This window comes from Macaca fascicularis, chromosome 1 (genome assembly GCF_037993035.2).
Source record: "Macaca fascicularis isolate 582-1 chromosome 1, T2T-MFA8v1.1".
Classification (NCBI taxonomy): domain Eukaryota; kingdom Metazoa; phylum Chordata; class Mammalia; order Primates; family Cercopithecidae; genus Macaca; species Macaca fascicularis.
Genome location: NC_088375.1, coordinates 81,389,474 through 81,411,458, shown reverse-complemented (window position 1 = coordinate 81,411,458; position 21,985 = coordinate 81,389,474). Strand labels below are relative to the sequence as shown.

Genomic DNA, 21,985 nt, shown 5'->3' with positions numbered 1-21,985 from the left:
GCGCAAGGGGTCTGAGACCTCCAGAGGACGCTGCAGACACCCGCCCCGCCCCCCGGTCCCGAAGTCGGGGTCGCCTGTGACGCTCCGGCCACTTCACAATGCGCCTGGCAGCTGGGTCCCCGCAGTCTTCAGCCCTTGCCCGGCGCCGCCCACCCCAGTTTTGCTAGCACTCGGAGCACCTGGAATGGGAAGGACAGGAGGCTGGAGATGGGGGTGGTGGGGGTCGGGTGGGGGAGAAAGGGGTTGCAGGTTGGAGGAGGGAATATGTGGGAAATCAGGATGATATTTAAAGATGAGGGTGCATAGTGTCCCCCCACCAGTGTTTCAGGGAGAAATTTGAACTCGCATTTGCACACAAACAGCAGGATTTTAAGAGAGCCCGGGTGAAGGCGTCACCCTCAGAATAAAAAGGGTGGGGAGAAGGGCCAAGGTGCAGTTTCAGGGAGGAGATACCCTCAGCTGCAGAACCACCGTCCTGCACGTGTGTACCTCTGCAACGTGGTCAAATAGAGCGGCTGTGGACGCACATTAATATGCGACACCATCCATTTGCCGTTTTAAATTAGCAAGCCCAAAGTATGCTTTAATGTTAACTTTTAAAGATTTTTAGAAAAGGAAGACAACGACTCTATTTTCTAATATGGTAATTACTGCTTTTGTCAAAATATGAATGCTGCGTGCACATTTCTGAAATAGCATCAGTGAACACCATGTTGAAATCACATTTTTCCCCCTTTTCCTCGAATTTTGTGGGATTCTTGTTCCTTGTTGAGGCACCCTTGGCTAATGGGAAAAACACTGGATCTGGTAGAGAAAAAGAATTTGAATCTCCTCTACCACTCTTCACTCATGGGCTCTTGGGCAAATCCCTTAAGTTTCCATGACCTCCAGTTCCAGCAAGATGGAGTGGGAAGCCGGGCTCATCTTACCAGCATTGCAGGACTGTTGTGAGGATCAGACGAAATGATGCATCCAGAGGTTGGCACCAGAATACATTCAATAAATATCATTTTGGTGCCATGCTAAGCGTCAGTTAAAAGTTTTAAGAATTGGGTTGGGTGGTGGTTCATGCCTGTAATCCTAGCATGTGGGGAAGGCAAGGCAGGAGGATCCCTTGAGCCCAGGACTTAGACCAGTCTGGGCAACATAGAGAGACTCTGCCTCTATATAAACATTTTAAAAATTAGCTAAACATGTGTGTGCATTTATAGTCCCAGCTATTCCGGAGGCTGAGGTGGAAGGATTGCTTGAGTCCAGGAATTTGAGGCTGCAGTGAGCCATGATTATGTCACTGCACCCCAGTCTGGGCAACAGAGTGAGACTTTGTCTCAAAAACAAAGTGTTAAGACTTAAAGTAATATATGAATTTACAAATATTTCTGCAGATTTCTAGCTTAAGGAAATAATGCAATTAATGTAATCTTAAAATAGTTTAAGTAAAGGATAGAGTGCTAGAAAGGGGTGACTCCAAGCTCTGTCATGTTCACATCATACTGTGGATCCTGGCTAAGTCACTTCCCTTCCCTGGGGTTGCTATGGTCTGAAGGTTTGTGTTTCCCCCAAATTCTTAAGTTAAAATTCTAACCCTTAAGGTGATGGTATTAGGAGGTGGGACCTTTGGGAGGTGATTAGGTCATACAGGTGGAGCCCTCATCAGTGGGATTAGTGCCCTTATAAAAGGAGTCCCAGAGAACTCCCTCATCCCTTCTGTCATGTGAGGACACAGTGAAAAGATGGCCATCTCTGAACCAGGGAGACGATCCTCACCAGACACCAAATCTGATGTCTTGATCTTTGGCTTCTTAGCCTTCAAAATGGTGAGAAATAAATTTCATTCATTTATATGCCACCAAATCTGCGGTATTTTGTTAATAGCATCCAGAAGAGACTAAGGCAGGGTTGCAATGAGGAAACAGTTCTGGATAGCATTCTCCAAGTATGACCATTCCTTAAAGAAGAAAAATGAGTATTTACCCACACCAATCCTCTTCATTCACGTCTCCTTGAAGCATCACAGCAACCCCAGCTAGGAAGGACCAATAGCCTTGACAATATTTTCCACTGGACAAATCTAAGACTTGGCCATATTAACTGATTTCCCCAGAGTCACTTGGTCAATGGCAGGAGTTTTGACTTCAGATTTACTTCTCTTTCCATGATAGCGTGCTGCCTGCCTCTTGGGGAATGCACTATAAATTGAGCCATGCTTTTAGGAAAATTATGATCTGATATACAGCAGAAGGTCATGGACACCATGTCCTTGAAGCCATGTGGTAGCAGCCTTAACTACAGTGGAAGGAGCCACTCTGCCTGATTAGGATCTCACCAGCATGTCTATAGCTGGGGATAAGAAGTTTTCTACCCTAGATTTTATTGGCACCATTTGTATCCCATTAAATAAATTATTTTATGTGAATATAGCCCTTACTAGATGGTAATTTCAAAAGTAAACCAAATTTGAATGGAATCATTTAACTTTTGAAGTTAGGAAATATTTTTACATGTATTGAGTTGTGCTGATAGCTGAGTGTCATATCTCTCTGTTGAAGCTTTGTAAAACATTTTGCAGGGACAGGTGTGGCTCTGGTCAATACCCAGGCTACTCCCACAGAACAGTGTTATGTGGGTGAAAGTATACCCACCTGAAAACCAGGAGACCTGCCACCAGCCAGTTCTGCTACCAGCTGAGTCACCTGAGAAGTCATTTCACCTATGTCTTGGTTTCCTCATCCCTGTAAAGTCTCTTTCAGTCCCAAATGCAGCTGGAGAAAGGGTTCAATCTAGTAAATGCTTCAGCCTTTGTTCTGTAAAGCAAAAATGAGTTAATCCATGAAAAACGCTTACAGCAGTGTCTGTCTGCATGTGGTAGCTGCCTTATAAATATTAGCCATTAGAATAATCATTATCATTATGCCAAGAGCACTAAAACCATGGCAGTGTAGAGCTGAATTTAAAGACTTAGTTTGGGATGGAGCCAGAATGAGAACCCAAGGGCTCAGATTTCCAGTTTGGGGCTCTTTGACTTCTTGCTTCCTCTGAAGATTCTCAGGATTCCTCAGGGAATTGTGTATGGCTCACTCACCTCTGCTGACACTGGAATAAAGGACAGAGTCTTCACTGCGTAATGTCACACAAATTTATTGATAATCTGGGCCAGGATTAAAAAGATGATATTGCTAAGAGAAACAGTTCTAGGTAGCAGATGTTGTAAGTGGTTAAATAGTTCACCTTAACAGAATTCCCAGGGGAGAGTGGGGGTGTGCTCTGTCCGAATTTTTTATAAGAGAGGGCTCCATACGGATGATACTGGAGTGAAACCTGGAAGGACAATTAGGATTGTCGAGACAGGGATGAGCAGGAAGACACCAGGCCGAGGAAGCTGTTTGGGCTGCAGTGTGGAGCCTCAAATGCCTGGCACATTGGGGTCATGTGTGATTTGTGTAGCAGGGGCATGGGGAGTGTGCGCGAGTGAAGTGGCAGGTGATAAAGCCAGAAAGGTGGGCTGGGGCAGATTCTGTAGGGCCTGCTATGCCAAGCCAGGAAGCATAGACGTCCTCCCACTGGGCTGCAGCATCCCAGCTGTGTCCAGAAGCGCTCCAGGATTCCCCCAGAGCTGCATTGGGCCCAGAGGGGCGGGGCTGGAGGACTTTAGGGCAGGCTCTGAGGCCTCCGTCCTTGCTTTACCCAGGGCAGCTTAGACTTTATCTGTTTTATATCTTGGGGCTCCTTGTAACACTTCACTGAAAAAATTTGGGGTTCTCCTATTTTAATCCTTTTTTATGAGAGTTGAAATCCACTGTGTAGATCACAGCAAGGCGTTAAGAAAAGTCTTGAAACCAGGAAAGTAACCCAATGGGATCTAGATTTTAGAAAGTTCATCCTGGCAGCAGCGTGCATGATCAATTAGTAGGCTGGTTCAGCAGTCTGGGTGGGCAAAAAGGAAACGTAAACCAGGGCAATAGCCATGGGACAAGAAAGGATGGATTGGAGAAACAGGTCAGAGTTTGAGGGTTCCTGGCATTGGGATGCTTTGATATGGAGAAGGAGAGTTTCTAAACCAAGTGGTAGTGATAGCAGATCTCCAGTGTAGGTGATCTTGAAGACAACAATCTTGGAAATTTGGTAAAAGAAGTTGTAATAACAAGTGAACCCCACACAGAACAGCAAATAGAATGTCTGGAGTAAACCACCAAAACTTGAAAGAGAAACCTTTTCCTTTGAGGGGCCTGGTGGGGAAGCTCCAAGCCTTGGCACATTGTCACAAAGCCAAGAAAATCTTCCTCACCTGCATCTGTAGCATCTTAAGGAGACCCCTCAGAGGATCCCAGGCTGGAAGCTACAGTCAGCTCCTTCCTGGGGTAGATGAAAGAGATGTTTTGCAAATGCTACACTGCCAAGCATTCCTTTGATACTAAGAACAATCATTTTTATTTGGCAGAAAAAAAAATCCTCAATGTATTTCGCTGGATGCCTTAGAATGTGAGCCTTCTGCCAAATGAAGACCTGGGCCTCCTAATTTGTTGGAGACTTAGAAAACATGGCAACATGTGCTCTGACCCCACAATTCAAATTCATCTGTGGAATTGAAATGCGTTCCATGCCCTTCCTCAGAACAGATTGTTAGTTGTCGTGGTGACTTCAAATTTGATCTTTTAGCAGAGCGTCTAACTCTTGGATGGGTCAAATGGGAGAAAAAAGCTGTAGCTACTCTGTCTAATATGGCAGCCCATACTCACACATGGGATGTGCCCTTGAGCATGAATAATTTGAATTGATGTGTGCTGTAAGTATAAAATACACACTGGATCTCAAAAGCAGTATGAAAAAATGTAAAATATCTCAATACTTATTTTATATTGGTTACATGTTGAGATGATAGTATTTTGAACCCATTAGACTAGATTAAATGTATTATTGAAATTAATTTCATATTTCTTGTTACTTATATTAAAGGGGCTACTAATAAAAATTGCACAGGTGCATATGCAATAGATATCACAGTATATGTCCTTTGGACAGAGCTGCTGTAGATTAATTGAGGTTCCCCAATATTCAGGTAGTAAGCAAAAGCTATTAACATTTAGGTAATTTTTATTCTACATAAATGTATTGCTTTGAAACCACCTTTACTAACAGGATAATATTTATGTGGAAAGTTTTTTTTTTCCTTAATGGCTGGATGATAGGGTAAATTATTAATTTCCTTTTTGTTTTGTTTTTGAGACAGTCTCACAGTGGCGCAATCTCGGCCCACTGCAACCTCCGCCTCCTAGGTTCAAGTGATTCTCCTGCCTCAGCCTCCCAAGAAGCTGGGACTATAGGCGTGCACCACCATACCCAGGTAATTTTTGTATTTTTAGTAGAGATGGGTTTTCATCATGTTGGCCAGGCTGGTCTCGAACTCCTGACCTCATGTGATCTGCCCACCTTGACCTTCCAAAGTGCTGGGATTACAGGCATGAGCCACCGTGTCTGGCCCGTTTTCTTTATCTCTCTCTCTCTCCCCCTCCTTTTTTTTTAAGACAGAGTCTCACTCTGTCACCAGGTGGGAGCGCAGTGGTGTGATCTCAGCTCACTGCAGCTTCGACCTCCCAGACTCAAGTGATCCTCCCACCTCAACCTCTTGAGTAGCTAGGACTACAGGCATGCAGCACCATGCCCGGCTAATTGTTGTATTTTTTGTAGAGATGGGGTTTCACCATGTTGTCCAGGGTGCTCTCAAACTCTCAGGCTCAAGTGATCCACCTGCCTCAGCCTCCCAAAGTGCTTGGATTACAAGCATGAGCTACCGCACCCAGCAATTATTAATTTTCAAAAATCAATTTTGCAGTACAGTTTCACAGGATTTCTGTTATTTTATGCCCCACCTCCACTTTTTCCTCACTACACAGGAAAACATTCCCCTAAGTAACAGTATCTGAGAATACACTACAGGACCACTCTCTACATGAGCCTACGAGATATGGACTCGTTAAAAATATCAGACCCGCAAAACTGTAAAAACAAAACAAAAAAAAGTATGCAAACACCCAGGGCAAGAAATGAAAAACTCATGCTAATGTATTGCTAAGAGTGAAAATTGTAGCCTATAAACTTCTTTTTTAAAAAAAGAAAATAGTGGGATAAGGGCCTAGAAATAGGAAAGTTGTTACCATGGAAACAATCACTTACCCACAATGCAAATATTCCATGTGTATGAGAGGTTATATGTATAAAAATGATGGCAGATACATATTGAGCGGGTGTTAGAGCACTGCTCAAAGTGCTTTATGTGCAAACCCTACCACAACTATGCGAAGTAGGAACTGTTCTTTCTGAGCCAACTGTTCTTTCTAAGAGAGAACTGCTCAAGATCACGAAATTAGTCGGCAGTGGAGTCAGGATCGGACCTCGGTCCCTCACCCCAACCTCACACCGGATGGCCTTCTGTGCTAGGACTGCATAATTATAGCCAGAGAAAATCACGTGTAGCCTGGAGAGCAGAAGAGTATTTTAAATACTTCTAGTTTTGCTGCATCTTAGGATTTTAATATTTTTCACATTTGTAACCTTCATGCAATTAAAAGCAGGAGATGATAATTAACCAAATCTTATGAAGAAGGGAAGAACTCGAAATAAGTATGCTTAGAGTTGACAGTGAGTTCAATTCCACAGGGAGATAACAGGACTGAGCTGCAGTTACTGGATCACTTAACACTGACACAGAAACACAAAACTGTGTGATAAAGTTGCTGATTTTTGAAATGTTATTACAAATAGTTTGTAGTGTTAAAACATAGGAAGACATTGACCCAGTGGAAACTTGAGGAAAGAATCTCACTTAATAACATATCCAATTTGGAGTTCTTTAATCCTCAGCATCACATAGGCATTACATTGAATAATTTCATTTTTTATTTTAAAGAATGTGTTTTGTTGAAACTTTAAAAAAAATGTGTGAGGGTTTTAAAGTTCCATTTTAAAAAAAAATTTCTGTTTTTGCTAAAATTGAGCATGAAGTTTTCAACCTTAAATGAAATTTGTTTTTCAGAAAGCTAGAAGTAAGGGAAGATAGCACTGCAATAGAAGTCTGGTGATGGATGGTTTGCTGTGATTGCTGACTGTGCATGTATTGTAATATGCCGTGCATTGTGAATCCTTGGCTGACGTTAGGTAAGGCAGGGCACCCTCAGCCCACTTAAATTCCAACCTCTGCATCGACCAGTTTTATTATACTATGAAAGAATTTTCAGTGGGCAACTCATAGTGTTCTTTTCACTCAAAGCCACCCACACATGGGGCTGGAGTAGAATTCAGCAACTGTGGGTGGCCCTGTCTGTGCATTCAGCAACCACTTCTGTCCACAGGAACCTTTTGAAAGCACCTTCAGCCACCTACCTGGGTCTCTGCTCGGCCATACCTCTGGGGAGAGTCATTAACTGTTCTCCCCTTTGCATGGAATGAGGTTCCTTCTTGAAGTCTTGGTTCAGGGAGAGCCATCCCTGATCAGATTAAATCCTCTACTATACACTCTCACAGCTCCTTTAGAGTAGCAGCTTCTCGCCTTGGTGGGTGTGTTCATTGCAGGCCCACACTTGAGAGTTCTGTGAAGATTTGATTAACCAAGTCATCCTCCAGTAAGTTCCACGAGAGAAAGGATCTCACCTGCTTTTTTCACCCCCACCCAGGAACTTGATAAATATTTGTCGAATGAATGAATTAAATGATTGACTGCACTAAAAATTCACAGTCGCTCACGCCTGTAATCCCAGCACTTTGGGAAGCCAAGGCAGGTGGATCACGAGGTCAGGAGATTGAGACCATCTTGGCTAACACGGTGAAACCCTGTGTCTACTAAAAATACAAAAAATTAGCCGGGTGTGGTGGCACATGCCTGTAGTCCCAGGTACTCTGGAGGCTGAGGTAGGAGAATTGCTTGAACCCAGGAGGCAAAGGTTGCAGTGAGCCAAGATTGCACCACTGTACTCCAGCCTGGGTGACAGAGTGAGACTCTGCCTCAACAACAACAACAACAACAAAATCAGTGTCTAAACGTTGGGTGCGGTGGCTCACACCTGTAATCCTAGCACTTTGGGAGGCCGAAGTGGGAGGATCACTTGAGGTCAGGAGTTCGAGACCAGCTTGGCCAACATGCTGAAACCCCATCTCTACTAAAAATACAAAAATTACCTGGGGGCATGGTGGCAGGCACCTGTAATCCCAGCTCTTCGGGAGGCTGAGGCAGGAGAGTTGCTTGAACCCGGGAGGCAGAGGTTGCAGTGAGCAGAGATTGCACCACTGCACTCCAGCCTAAGTGACAGAATGAGACTCTGTCTCAAAAAAAAAAAAAAAAAAAAAAGAAGAAAAAATAAATTAAAATTCCCAGTGTCTAACACTGCTAAGCCAGTCAGTGGTAGGTATCAGTGCCTCTATTTGTATATGTCACCTAGTGCAGGGATGATTTCTAATCTTTTCTATCTGACTCAAGCCCCTGACCACACCTTTGCCCACTCACTCTTTGCTCCTGTTCTCAGCCCCTACATTTTAAACAAGTTCAAGGTCATAAAAGGAAACTTCCTCAACTTCCCCTTCCGCTGGGTCTTCATCCATTGTCTCCTTCTTTCTGACACAGGGTGGAAATTGACCCTGTCTCTTGCCAAAGCCCATTCCCCCTACTCTGATTCTGTCCCTCCATCTTCCCTAGGCCCTTGCTGGCTCCTGCATCCCCTATTTTGACTCCTCTTCCTTCTTTTCTCTCTCTCCTTACAACTATGCTCAGGTGACTTCCATCTCCCATGACCCTTATAGTTTAGCTCTACGGCAGCGCCGTCCAACAGAACTTTCTGAGATAAGGGAAATGCTCTGCATCTGTGCTATCCAATATGGAGCCCACAGGAAGTTGCTGAGCACATGAAATATGGCTGACATGACTGAGGAAACATACTTTTAATTTTATTTGATTCTAACTTATTAAAATTAAAAGAGGCACATGTGGCTGGTGCCCTCCATATTGGACAGCAGAGTTCTAAAATGTGAACTCTGAAGTCATATTGCTTAGATTAAAATAAATTATAGTTTTGATCTCTGAATCATATGACCTTGGGCAACTTACTTAAGTTCTTTAAGTATTCAAATTTTTCATCTAAAGTTGTGATAGTAGTACTGAAGTATAGGGTTGTCATGAATGAGATAATTCATATCATTACATTTAACAAATAGTGTATACTCCTAGCATAAACACTCAAAATGTGCTTCTTGTACTTGTCATCATCATCATCATCATCATCATCTTTGTTATTCAGACATGTTCACATTGTTTTTTCAAACTTCAGCTCAAGATGCATTAACAATCAACAACATCAATTTAGTGGACTTTGGCTAGCATTTTAAAAAAAGACATACTTTATAATACAATAAGAAATATGAGTGCTTCTCATGTAGTAGACGTAGATATGAAGTCATGAAATGTTTGTTTCTATCTATGGGTGAACTATGTACCAGGTGTTGAAGTAAAATATATTTCTTACCATAGGTTGCATTTTCTAAAAATGTTGTGTTTCTCTAGAAGTGTTGTTTTAGAGTTTAGAAGGTCAAGACTATGTTCTAGAGGCCAAATCCAGTGGTCTCCCAGTGGTCTCTTCTCAGTCTCATCTTGATTTCTTGGTTCTATTTGGCACTGAGGTCCATCTTCCATTCGACTGAATTTCTTTCCTTCCTTGACTTACTTTGCTTACTTTTTCTTCTCTCCACCCAGTGTTTCTCCAAGGGTCACTTGGGTTCTTTTTTTTAAAAAGGAGTCTCACTTTGTTGCCCAGACTGGAGTGCAGTGGTTGGATTATGACTTAATGTAGCCTTGACCTCCCAGGCTCAAGCAATCCTCCTGCCTCAGCCTCCTGAGTAGCTTGGACTACAGGCACATGCCAATATGCCCAGCTAACTTTTAAAATGTTTGTAGAGACAGGGTCTCACTGTTTCCCAGGTTGGCCTCAAACTCCTGAGCTCAAGCCATCCTACTACCTTGGCCTCACAATCACCTGCTGGGATTACAGGCGTGAGCCACAGCACCCGAGAACCATTGGTATCAAAATCAGTCTAGAGGTGTAAGAACATGTTTATTATTCAAGGTGGGCCTCCTGATTGTGTCTCCTGTCACCCTTGTGACCTCTCCTCCCACACTGAATTCAACCCATCTATGTAAACAATAGGATTTTGCAGACATGACAAGTGTGACTTATGAGGCTTTGTCGTAAAAGATCTTGTGGTCTCTGCCTTACTTTCATGGATCACTTGCTCCTGGGGAGCCAGAAGCCATGTTATGAGGACACTCATCTTCATTCAGATCCTTTACCCAAGTTAAGTCTTTAGATCACTGCAGCCCAGCCGACAACTTGACTGCAACCTCACCAGAGGCCTAGGGCCTGGAGCCAGATTCCTGATTTATAGAAACCATGAGATAAAAAATGTTTCCTTGTTTTTTAAGATGCTGAATTTGGGGCTCAATAGAAAAGGAAGCAGGCATGTGCTTTAAGTTGCATGTCCCTAGACCCCATTCCAGGCCTACTGAATCTGGTTCCCCTGAGACAGCCTCAGGATGGCCTCACAGTCTGCATTAACATTTCTGGGTACTTTTTCTACTCTCTACAGTTTAAGACCCACTGCCCTTTTTTTGTTTTCACCGACTGTTCTCCCTCCCTCACTCCCTCCATTTCTTCTTTCTCCTATAGCACAGGTCCCAAAAGTTCTCTCCAGGGCCTCCTCCCTTTTCATCGTGCACTCCTTATGCAAGTGCATCTATTCTGTGGCTTTAGCCGACAGCCTTGGAGCAGCTCAGGGACCTGCTTCTCTTCCTTGGAGCCCTCTACAAAGCTCATGAGACTGAGTTTCCAACCACTTACTGGGTATCTCCATATGGACTTTTTTCTGGCAACTCAAACCCAACATTTCCAACACTGAATTCATAACCATCCTCACAAAATCTCCTTTTTTGTTTGTATTCCCTGCTTTTGTTAGCAGGTTTATAGGTTTATAGCTCAGTCTCTTAAACTCTACGTCTTGATGTCATCTTTGCATTATCTTTTTCCCTCACCCTCAATACGCAGGGGTCCCTGAGATCTTACCATTGCCCCTCTTCAGAACCTCCCTTGGCTGCTGCTATTGCTCTTGTTCATACCTCATTATCCCTTACCTGGGTTGGGAAGCTTCTTCATTGTCTCCTTGTCCTATTCTTTTCCCATCCAGACTTCATGCTTCCTAAAAGACTAGTATCTGGTTCAACTGATCATGATACTTCCTCACTCAAAATCCTTTGATGCAGTCTATCATTAATGGGCATTTGGGTTAATTCCATGTTGCTATTGTGAATAGTGCTGCAATGAACATACGCGTGCATGTATCTTTGTAATAGAATGATTTATATTGCTTTGGGTTTACACCCAGTAATGAGATTGCTAGGTCAAATGGTATTTCTGGTTCTAGATCTTTGAGGAATCACCACACCATCTTCCACAATGGTTGAACCAGTAGCATTCCTATTTATCTACAGCCTCACCAGCATCTATGTGATACATATACATCATGGAATACTATGTGGCTATAAAGAGGAACAAGATCATGTCCTTTGCAGTGGCATGGATGGAGCTGGAAGCCATTATCTTCAGCAAACTAACACAGGAATGAAAACCAAACACCACATGTTCTCACTTATACATGGGAGCTGAACAATGAGAACACATGGACACAGGGAAGGGAACAACACACACTGGGGCCTGTCAGGGGTGGGGTGCTGGGGAAGGGAGAGCATTAGGAAAAATAGCTAATGTATGCTGGGCTTAATAACTAGGTGATGGGTTGATAGGTGCAGCAAACTTGCTTATGTACCCTGGAACTTAAAAAAAATCACTTGATGGCTTCCCACTGTCTTTTGATAAAGTTCAATTTTTTGTGTGTGACCCCAATAAGACGTTCCATCTGTATTTCTAACAACCACCTTGCAATCCACCCCTAAACACACATGCTCCCTAGGCACAAAGGGTTGTCCACAATGTCCCAGGCATGCCTTGAAGTTTTCCAGATTTTTCTCATACTGTTATGATAACTATATAATTAAAATTCTCCCTTGAGAATAAAAAATCATGATATAAAGCCCATTGCAAAATTTACTTGCAACGCAATCTACAATGGTAGATGTAGTCTGCTCCTGTGCCCTTCCATCCCAGCCCCCAAACCAGGCAGGGAGAAGGCAGGGTAGGGGTGTGGAAGCAAATCCCATCCGGCTTCTGGCTACTTTGTTGCCTTCTGATATTGTTTGGTTCTGTGTCCCCACCCAAATCTCATCTTGAATTGTTGCTCCCATAATCCCCAACTGTCATCGGAGGGACCCAGTGAGAGATAATTGAATCATGGAGGTGGGTTTTCCCATGCTGTTTTCATGATAGAAAGTAAGTCTTGGCCAGGTGCGGTGGCTCACGTCTGTAATTCCAGCACTTTGGGAGGCTGAGGCGGGCAGATCACCTGAGGTCAGGAGTTTGAGACCAGCCTGGCCAATCTGGTGAAATCCCGCCTCTACTAAAAATATAAAAATTAGCCAGGTGTGGTGGTGGGCGCCCATAATCCCCCTACTCAGGAGGCTGAGGCAGGAGAAAGGAGAATCGCTTGAACCTGGGAGGTGGAGGTTGCAGTGAGCCAAGATCACACCATTGCACTCCAGCCTGGGCGACAAGAGCAAAACTCTGTCTCAAAAACAAAAATGAAAAGAAAAAGAAAATAAGTCTCATGAGACCTTGTGGTTTTATAAAGGGCAGTTCCCCTGCACACGCCCTCTTGCCTGCCTCCATGTAAGACATGCCTTGCTCTTCCTTTGCCTTCCACCATGATTGTGAGGCCTCCCCAGTCATGTGGAACTGTAAGTCCATTAAACATATTTTTCTTTATAAATTACCCAGTCTTGGGTATTTCTTCATAGCAGTATGAAAATGGACTAGTATACCTTCAGATAATGGAAATTTAAAAAGCCCATTCAGCATCCTGTGAGTCTTCATTTGCTTTGTCTACACTGGTTACGCTTTTGTGAAAAGACAAATTCATTCATTCATTGAGCCAATGAGCATTTATTAACCCTGTCCTAGCCATAGTGGTAGATATAAAGATTAAGATCCAGTCCTTGTTCTTTTTCAACTTGGATACACCTTCTAGATAGTAGCAGTTGCCAAAGGAAAGATGCTAAAATATCAGAGAACTTCACAGGTTAAAAAAATCACTTCTGGATTGGAGATATAGGGAGTGGAGATAAATTATTGCCTATCTCTCTCCACTTGTATATAAGCTCCAGGAAGACAGGAATCTTTGCTTTGTTTAGTTGTATATTTCTAGCATGCAAAGCAGTGCCTGGCACATAGTAGAACTCAATACATATTTGTTGAATGAATAGGTGCCTGAATTTTAAAAATGTATATAAAAGAAACATAGGCCTGGGTTTATGACTATGAGCTCTAAGGCTGAGATGATGTCTATTTGCATTTTTATGGATTTGCATTATGTTCAGCATATTTTAGGCACTCAATAAATTCTGGATGAAAGTCGAGTAAGTGATTTCATAGCTGAGGTTTGTTTTCTTCTCACCCCTTTTCTTGGTGCCATTAAGTATTAACCCTCCTGAAGAAAATGTCCATGACAGTGGTTTTAAAGGTAAGAGTGTTTAAGAAACCAAAAAAAAAAAAAAAAAGGGCAGTATGGTAGAAAATGAAGGCAGTGTGATAGAAAATGAGATGAAAGAAAAAGGTCAGGAAAATAACATTTTAAAATGTAATTACTGAAAGTATTTTTGAAAGCACTGATTTACCTTTACCTGGTAGTCAACTGAAATGGAAAACATGACAATAGGTGGTGATGATGTTGAACCATCTCATTAGCAATATTTGTTTAATTTAATCCAAGAACGAAATATTGCTATACAGAGTCCAAAGCTTAAAGTTATTGGAAGCATTTTATCCAACTCAGAATTAAATAAAAAGGTGAAAGGCCCAGAGAATATTTCTGTTGTTGTTTTTTTACCCCAGTGATATAAATTTAACTAGCTGAAATCATATTCTAAGTATCAGACATTTACACCGACTCTGAAGTGGCAGTTACCTTTGCATATTGAAATTACTTGGGGCTTGTTTAATGAGAAGCTTATCCATTAAGAACCCCACTGGATACAGAATTAATTGCTGGGGAAAGCATCCAAAGCAAGAGAACATTATGGTCCTTGCCCTAAAGGAGCTTACCATGTAAGCAGGTGAAACAAATATGAACAAAGCAAGAAAAAAAAAGCAAATAAATTATGAGTGTAGATTAATTTACAGCCCTTTGGGAGAGTCAGCTAGTTGCCCATTGAAATCTGAACTTCCTTTCAACCTTAGGAACAGTTGTCCCTGAGACTACACTTCCCAGGTCATTTTGCACTTACGTGAGACCATGTGACTAGTTGGCCATGTGACCTCATTATGGTCAATGGAATGAGGGCAGAATAGATGTGGGCCACTTTGGGGTCTGGCCCATATATGCCTTATCCTTTCTCCCCATAGGCTGATGTAAGAAAAATAATTATATGCATATAATAATACATTATATATAATGGCATGTTTTTTTTTAATTTATTTATTATTATTATTATTATACTTTAAGTTGTAGGGTACATGTGCATAACGTGCAGGTTTGTTACATATGTATACTTGTGCCATGTTGCTGTGCTGCACCCATCAACTTGCATTTACATCAGGTATAACTCCCAATGCAATCCCTCCCCCCTCCCCCCTCCCCATGACAGGCCCCTGTGTGTGATATTCCCCTTCCTGAGTCCAAGTTATCTCATTGTTCAGTTCCCACCTATGAGTGAGAACATGCGGTGTTTGGTTTTCTGTTCTTGTGATAGATTGCTAAGAATGATGGTTTCCAGCTGCATCCATGTCCCTACAAAGGACACAAACTCATCCTTTTTGATGGCTGCATAGTATTCCATGGTGTATATGTGCCACATTTTCTTAATCCAATCTGTCACTGATGGACATTTGGGTTGATTCCAAGTCTTTGCTATTGTGAATAGTGCTGCAATAAACATACGAGTGCATGTGTCTTTATAGCAGCATAATTTATAATCCTTTGGGTATATACCCAGTAATGGGATGGCTGGGTCATATGGTACATCTAGTTCTAGATCCTTGAGGAATCGCCATACTGTTTTCCATAATGGTTGAACTAGTTTACAATCCCACCAACAGTGTAAAAGTGTTCCTATTTCTCCACATCCTCTCCAGCACCTGTTGTTTCCTGACTTTTTAATGATCGAATGGCATGTATTATATCTAATTATATAAATATTTATGTATAATATATATTTGTATTATATAAGGTATAATATATATTTATATTATATAATATATAAATTATATATCACATGTTATATAATATATAATTATGTAAAATATATAATTTTAATTCTATGTAAAATTTATAATTATATATAATTAATTATATTATAGTGCATATTATAGAATAGGTAGTTATAAAATATACATAATTATATATTATGCAATATATTACATATTATATAATTATATATAGTGTAATATATGTAACACATATATAAATATGTATACTGTAATATAGATAACATATATGTACACATATATATTTATATATTATATAAATATAATATTGTATTGACCCAAGTTTTGAGGCCCTGGCTTAAGGCTGGTCAGTTCTGCTTCTTGATTAGCTGATTGAGTCCACAACCCCAATCACTCAACCAATTCCCTTTTTGGGCACTCATATGGGGCCACTGCCCTGGTTGCCCTGAGTCCCAGACAACCAGAGGTAACCACTATGCTCCACAGCCCGCTGAAATTACTCAAATTACTCAAATCAGACAGTTCACAGGGAGTCCACAAAACCTAGCTAACCCCATTCCACTTGCCGTACATAAACAGGCCCAAACAGTCCTGGTGCAATCTCTGTGTGGCCCTGTGTGGCAGTCTTTTCTTGTTTGGAGCTGTAAGTAACAAAGAATTCTACCTTTCATCTATCCAAATGCCACTGTGGTGTGTCCAGCCATCTTTAAATCTTATAAAACAGCTGAAATGGCAAAGACCAGAAACTCTTGGAAACCATGTGTTGACTGGAACAAAGTTGCTTTCTGCCTGGGTTCCTGAAGGACTGCTGTGCCCCAACTCCACTCATCTTCAACTCCCCAATTTGTGCCCCTCCCTCATCACCCTGGACTGTCCTATGAGAGAAAAAGAAACTTCTATTACATTGGAGTCATTACATGTTTTGCCTTATCTGTTATGGCAGTTTAACCCACCCTAATTATCACAGGAAACCAGCCAACTCGCAGCTAAGGATATAGTGTGGGATGAGGAAACTTCCAGGGAGGGACAGAGGGGGCTCTTATCCCACCTCCTATGAGGAGGGGAAGCTCTGGAGAGGAGCTCAAGGTTGCTCTTTAACAAAATGGCAACGAGTTTAGCAGTTAACATTATTGCACATCCCTCCCTTCTTCGTCCAAGGGAAAGCCTTCAGTCAAAGAACCCCTTATGAGACAGATCTTATTATTTCTATTTTTCATGGTATTCTCAAAGTTAACTCCATCTCATTAAGCCCCAAGTTCATTCCCACTTTCTAACCGCTTTGTTTATCTTTTTTCTCGCATCCTGTGAATTTCAAATTAGTTCCTAATTACCCTAGTATTACATAATCTCCTCACCACTCCCGAAATAATAAAAGTCATAGCAATAAAACTAAAGTATTTTTGACCAACCTTCCCAAACAATTCAATCTGCTCACGCTAACCTGGATGTAACCCCACTGCGGTGAATCATTTCAGACTTTTTTCTTTTGTGTTCATATAAATCCATAGAAAATCTATGGTATTGCCTTTCCATAAATTGTATCTTGCTGTACATTGTGTTCTACAATTTGCTTCTTTTGCTCAGCAACAATGTTTCACAGAGCTCTCCTGTTCTTAGGTGGAAATCTAATTTATTCCTAATGGCTACATAGTGTTCCTTAGTATGACTAGACCACAATTTATTTAGTCATTCCATCATTCAGCTTATTTCCAATTTTCCACTTTTAGAAAAACATCTGCAGTGAATATCTTTGGATCTACTTTCCTGAGCACTTACTATGTGCTAGGTGCTCTTCAGGAATAATGCCATTCCCCTTAATGGTTGTGTGAAGTAAGTACTGGCACCATCTCTGTTTAGTAGACGAAGTATCCAAGTGAATGCATCAGGGTTTCTTTAGGGGTAGATGCTGAACAGTGCAATTGCAGGATCCCTTTCTCGTTTTTTCTTTCTTTCTTTTTTTTTTTTTTTTTGAGATGGAGTCTCACCCTTTTGCCAGGCTGGAGTGCAGTGGTGCGATCTCGGCTCACTGCAACCTCTGCCTCCTGGGTTCAATCAATTCTCCTGCCTCAGCTTCCCGGGTAGCTGGGACTACAGGCGTGTGCTGCCACGCCCAGCTAATTTTTGTATTTTTAGTAGAGATGGGGTTTCACTATGTTGGCCAGGATGGTCTTGATCTCTTGACCTTGTGATCCACCCGCCTTGGCCTCCCAAAGTGCTGGGATTACAGGCGTGAGCCACTGTGCCCAGCCTCCCCTCCTTGCTAGTGGTGGCCTGTTCTAAAAGTGCCTGGGATTTGTTTTAATTAGGTATGTTAAGACACACAGACATAGAAATGACTGTCATGAAGGAAAAAGTTTTTAGAGTCAGAGGTGCCTAGAGGCAGGGGTATGGCACACCATGCAGGGCCACGTGGGGAAGCACCAGGTAGGTCTAGAGGCAGAAGGAGTGAGAGTGTGGTGGGGAACATGGACAAGAGCCTTTATTGTACTTTCACAGGAAGGAATAGGTGAGGCAGTGTAAACAGATTTAAGATGGGCTAGTTTGAATGGCTTCAGCGGACTAGTTTGAATGGCTTCAGTGGACTCTGGGGCATAGGGGCTGTGCCTAGTTGTCTGGTACCTGGACCTGGGGTGATAAGGGCCAGAGAATAGTGGTCCTAAGTGTGACAGCTCATAGAGGAGGGTGGGAGGGGGTGTAGTCTACCATCTCTAGGAATTGTCTAGTTCTGGGAAGGGCAGCCCCTTGAGGGTCACCAAGGTCCCAAATGTCAAAGCATCAAAATACAGAAAATAAAAGACGTGGCCAATACACAGAAATTTATAATCCTACCAGCAGAATATTGGAGCTCCCTTTTCCCTGCATTATCACCAAACACCTGATATTATCAAACATAGTATTTGTAATCCATCTGATGGGTGAAAACAGTGTCTCTTGTCTTAATTGGCATTCCCCAATTAATTAATGATATTGAGCACCTTTCACGTATCTATGGGCCAATGGGCAATAGTCCCTTTCTGGTTCACCTCTCCAGTTTCTTCCCACCCCTCCATGGTCTTCTCCCTCGGTCTGCAGACACAAGCTACACTTTTCTGTATGGCTTTCTAATACGGTCCGAGTGCTTCTCAGAAGTTTTATCTCTTGGCATTTTCCAACTTGCATTCTAAATTCTAACCTTGGTCTCTGTCCCCAACCCTTCCCTCCTGACCTTTGCACAAGCTATTCCTTCTGCCTAGAAAACTCACTGTATATCCTTTCCCCTTCATTTCTGACACACGCACACACACACAGACACCCTCATATGACATATGAGGTCACCTCCAGGACCCCTTTCCTACCACCTTCTCTTATGTACTTTCCAATTACAGCAATTACCCCATGACTGTATAACTGCAGGTTTGTCTTTCAACTCTCCCCATAGATTATAAACTTGTTAAAAGTAAGGATTGTGTTTTTGTTTTTGTATTCTCCATACCTGGCACAATGACTGAAATATGCTCGGTACACCGTAAGTGCACTTCGAATGGAAGGAAGAATGGATGGGAGTGTGACTGAATGAGCTTATTTATCCTGTTCCACACTCCAGCCCCTGAAGCTTGTCTCCTTGCTGAGTGTCTCTCCAAGGCAGAGACAATGGGTGAATCAGATACTTTGCAAATTCTAGATTTACACCCAAACACAGCATTTGGTACCATGCCAGGCTCATGTTCTGGTATGTTCTGGGCTCATTAAAGGGTTTCTGGTTGATTGTGTGTATTCCTGGGTGTGCAGGATTGAGGAAAGCCAGAAGAGAAGAACAACTGGCTCCAGTCTGGTTTTCAATGTCAGTAAGAGATTGGTGTGAATGATTTATTTTCCTTTGAATATTGATTAAGAAAAATAAGTCACCATCTCTATCTTCATACATAAGGTGCCATAGACTGCCAGTTTCCCATGTCCCCTCCAATCCATTCTCTTCTTTCTGGTCTCCAGGCTGTCCAATAAAGACTACATTTCCCAACTTCCCTTGCAGGTAGGTATGGCCATGTGACTAGGTTCTCAGTAATGATAATGTGAGAGAACTAATTTGTGTAACTTCTTCCTCATTTGCCTGAAAGAAAATTGTTACCTTATACTTTTCTTTTCTTTCTCTCCATACCACCCCCCAACGGCTTTCCTTTGGGCCAGACCCCAGAAATGCCAACGATCCAGCTTCAATGATGCAAATGAAGACCTCAGGGAACAACAGAGTAATGAGAGAAGGAACCTAGGTTCCTGAATGACTCTGGAGCAGATATGCCCCAGACATTTTACCATGCCCTGTACCTCCAACGGTAAGAAATTTACATATTTGAGAAATAAACTTCCATTTAATTTACTATATATTTGGAACACTTTGTTACAACTTAGCCCATACTGTAACCTACATTTTTCTTCTACCTCTTCCCAAATGTATTATTCTGCTTAGCGCTTAACACCATCTAGCACAGAAAATGTTTTCCTTCTTTTCTTCTCATCTGTCTTCCTTAACTAGAATAGTTCCTGGAAGGCAGGGTTTTTTTCAATTAGCAATAATCACCTGAGATAAACCTCATTGGCTATGATACTGCTACTGCACAAAGCTGAAGGCAGGGGTTTTTGTCTTTGTTCACTGTTGAACTCCCAGCATCTAGAAGCTTGTCCAGTTCATAGTCAGTGCTCAACTCTATATATAGAGTGAACTATTACTGGCCACCAAAAGTGAAATCATAATATATACCACGAGGAAAGAAGAGTGAAAACAGTGGGGAACTTCATGCATGGAGGGTAGACGGAAGGCATGTAATCAGACGAGGGGCACAGTCTCTAAGAAAAAAAGCCCCTGGTGCTCTCCTGTCTTTGGGAGGAGGACTCTGAGGTTTTGCTTTAGTTCCTGTCCCCAGTGGTATTGGTTCTGGAGTTGAGAGAGGAAGAGAGATAAAGTCAGGTTTCCATACCTGCTCCCACTTAATAGGAAGTAAACCATATTCTCTTCTACATTCCATCTACCCTCATTTCCTTCCTCTTCTTCAGAAAAATACATAACAAAATAAATTCAAGATGACTCCTTTTGTAAACTCCCTTAGGTAGAAGGTATTCATAGAAATAGCTGTGGAATGGCAGAAAAACTATTAGGAAGAAGTTGAACTTTTTTTTTTTTTTGAGACGGAGTCTTTGCTCTGTCACCCAGGCTGGAGTGCAGTGGCCCGATCTCGGCTCACTACAAGCTCCGCCTCCTGGGTTCACGCCGTTCTCCTGCCTCAGCCTCTCAAGTAGCTGGGACTACAGGCGCCCGCTACCATGCCCGGCTAATTTTTTTGTATTTTTAGTAGAGACGGGGTTTCACCGTGTTAGCCAGGATGGTCTCGATCTCCTGACCTTGTGATCTGCCCTTGGCCTCCCAAAGTGCTGGGATTACAGGCGTAAGCCACCACGCCCGGCCTGAACTGTCTTAACTTCAAATCTGAGGCTTTCATTGGCTGGATGGTCTCCAAAAAAATGGACTGACCTCCTTTGTCTTCACCATCCTCACCCATGATGAGTATGTTTCTGTTTTATATTTTACACTTTAAAAAATATACTGTATTTTTGTTGTGGGATGTTACAGGCTCAATTGTGTCCCCCCCAAAATTTATAGGTTGAATCCCTAACTCCCAGTACTTCAGAGCATGAATATATTTGGAGACAGGGTCTTTAAAAGGGCAATGAAGTTAGAATGGGGTCGTTAGGGTGTTCCCTAATCGAATATGACTGGTGTCTTTATAAAAAGAGGCGAAGAGGACACAGACACAACAGAGGAAAGACCATGTGATCACACAGGGAGAAGATGGTAATCTGCAAGCAATGTACAGGGACCTCAGAAGGAACAAACCCTGCCGGCACCTTGATCTTGGACCTCCAGCCTTCAGGACTGTGAGAAAATAAATGTCTGTTGTTTACGCCACCCAGTCTGTGGTATTTTGTTTTGGCAGCCCTACAAAAATAATACATGGGATAATGTAGAAAATGATTAATAATAACAACATATGTAATAATAATAACAATATGTTATGCTGTAGTTGCCCTCCAAATGCTTGTCTTCTTCAGTTGAATTAATAGAAGCAAGTTGTTTAAAATACAGAAAGCAACACTACTGGCCTGTACTGGTCAGAACCCACAGAACGAAAGTAGGGCCTCTTTCTGGAAACAAACTTTGATTGTTGGGGGTGGATGATCATTGAGAAACTGGGTTAGAGAAAGGCCACAGGCTGGTGAAAAGTCTGGGAATTGCAGCACTGAAGGAAATGGCTATGCGTGACCCAGAGAAGAGAAGACTCAAGGGAACATGAAGCCATCTCCAAAGCCATGAGATGCTCTCCTAAGAAAGAGGAATTCTATTTAGCTGCATGGGCCCACAGGGGAGAGCCAGAATCAGTGGGTAAAGGTTTCAGGGATGTAGATTTCAGTTCAATATAAGAAAGACTTTTCTAAGAGACCTGCTGGCAAATATAAACAGGCTACCTTGATAAGTATTCAATGAGGCTGAATGACCACTTATTAGAAATGTCAGAGAGGAGACTCAAGCATAGATCCCATGTTTGGATCAGATAAACTTGAATGTTCCTTTCAGTCCCAACATTCTCTGT

The 21,985-nt window shown here is 42.2% G+C and overlaps 1 long non-coding RNA gene across 1 annotated transcript; it reads left to right on the top strand.

Moving 5' to 3' along the window:
• The first annotated feature begins 6,644 nt into the window (after positions 1-6,644).
• Positions 6,645-21,303, top strand: LOC135970211 (uncharacterized). Its single transcript, XR_010585801.1, has 3 exons — positions 6,645-7,152; positions 19,530-19,675; positions 21,130-21,303. It is a non-coding gene; the product is annotated as an uncharacterized lncRNA (long non-coding RNA).
• Positions 21,304-21,985: the final 682 nt, after the last annotated feature.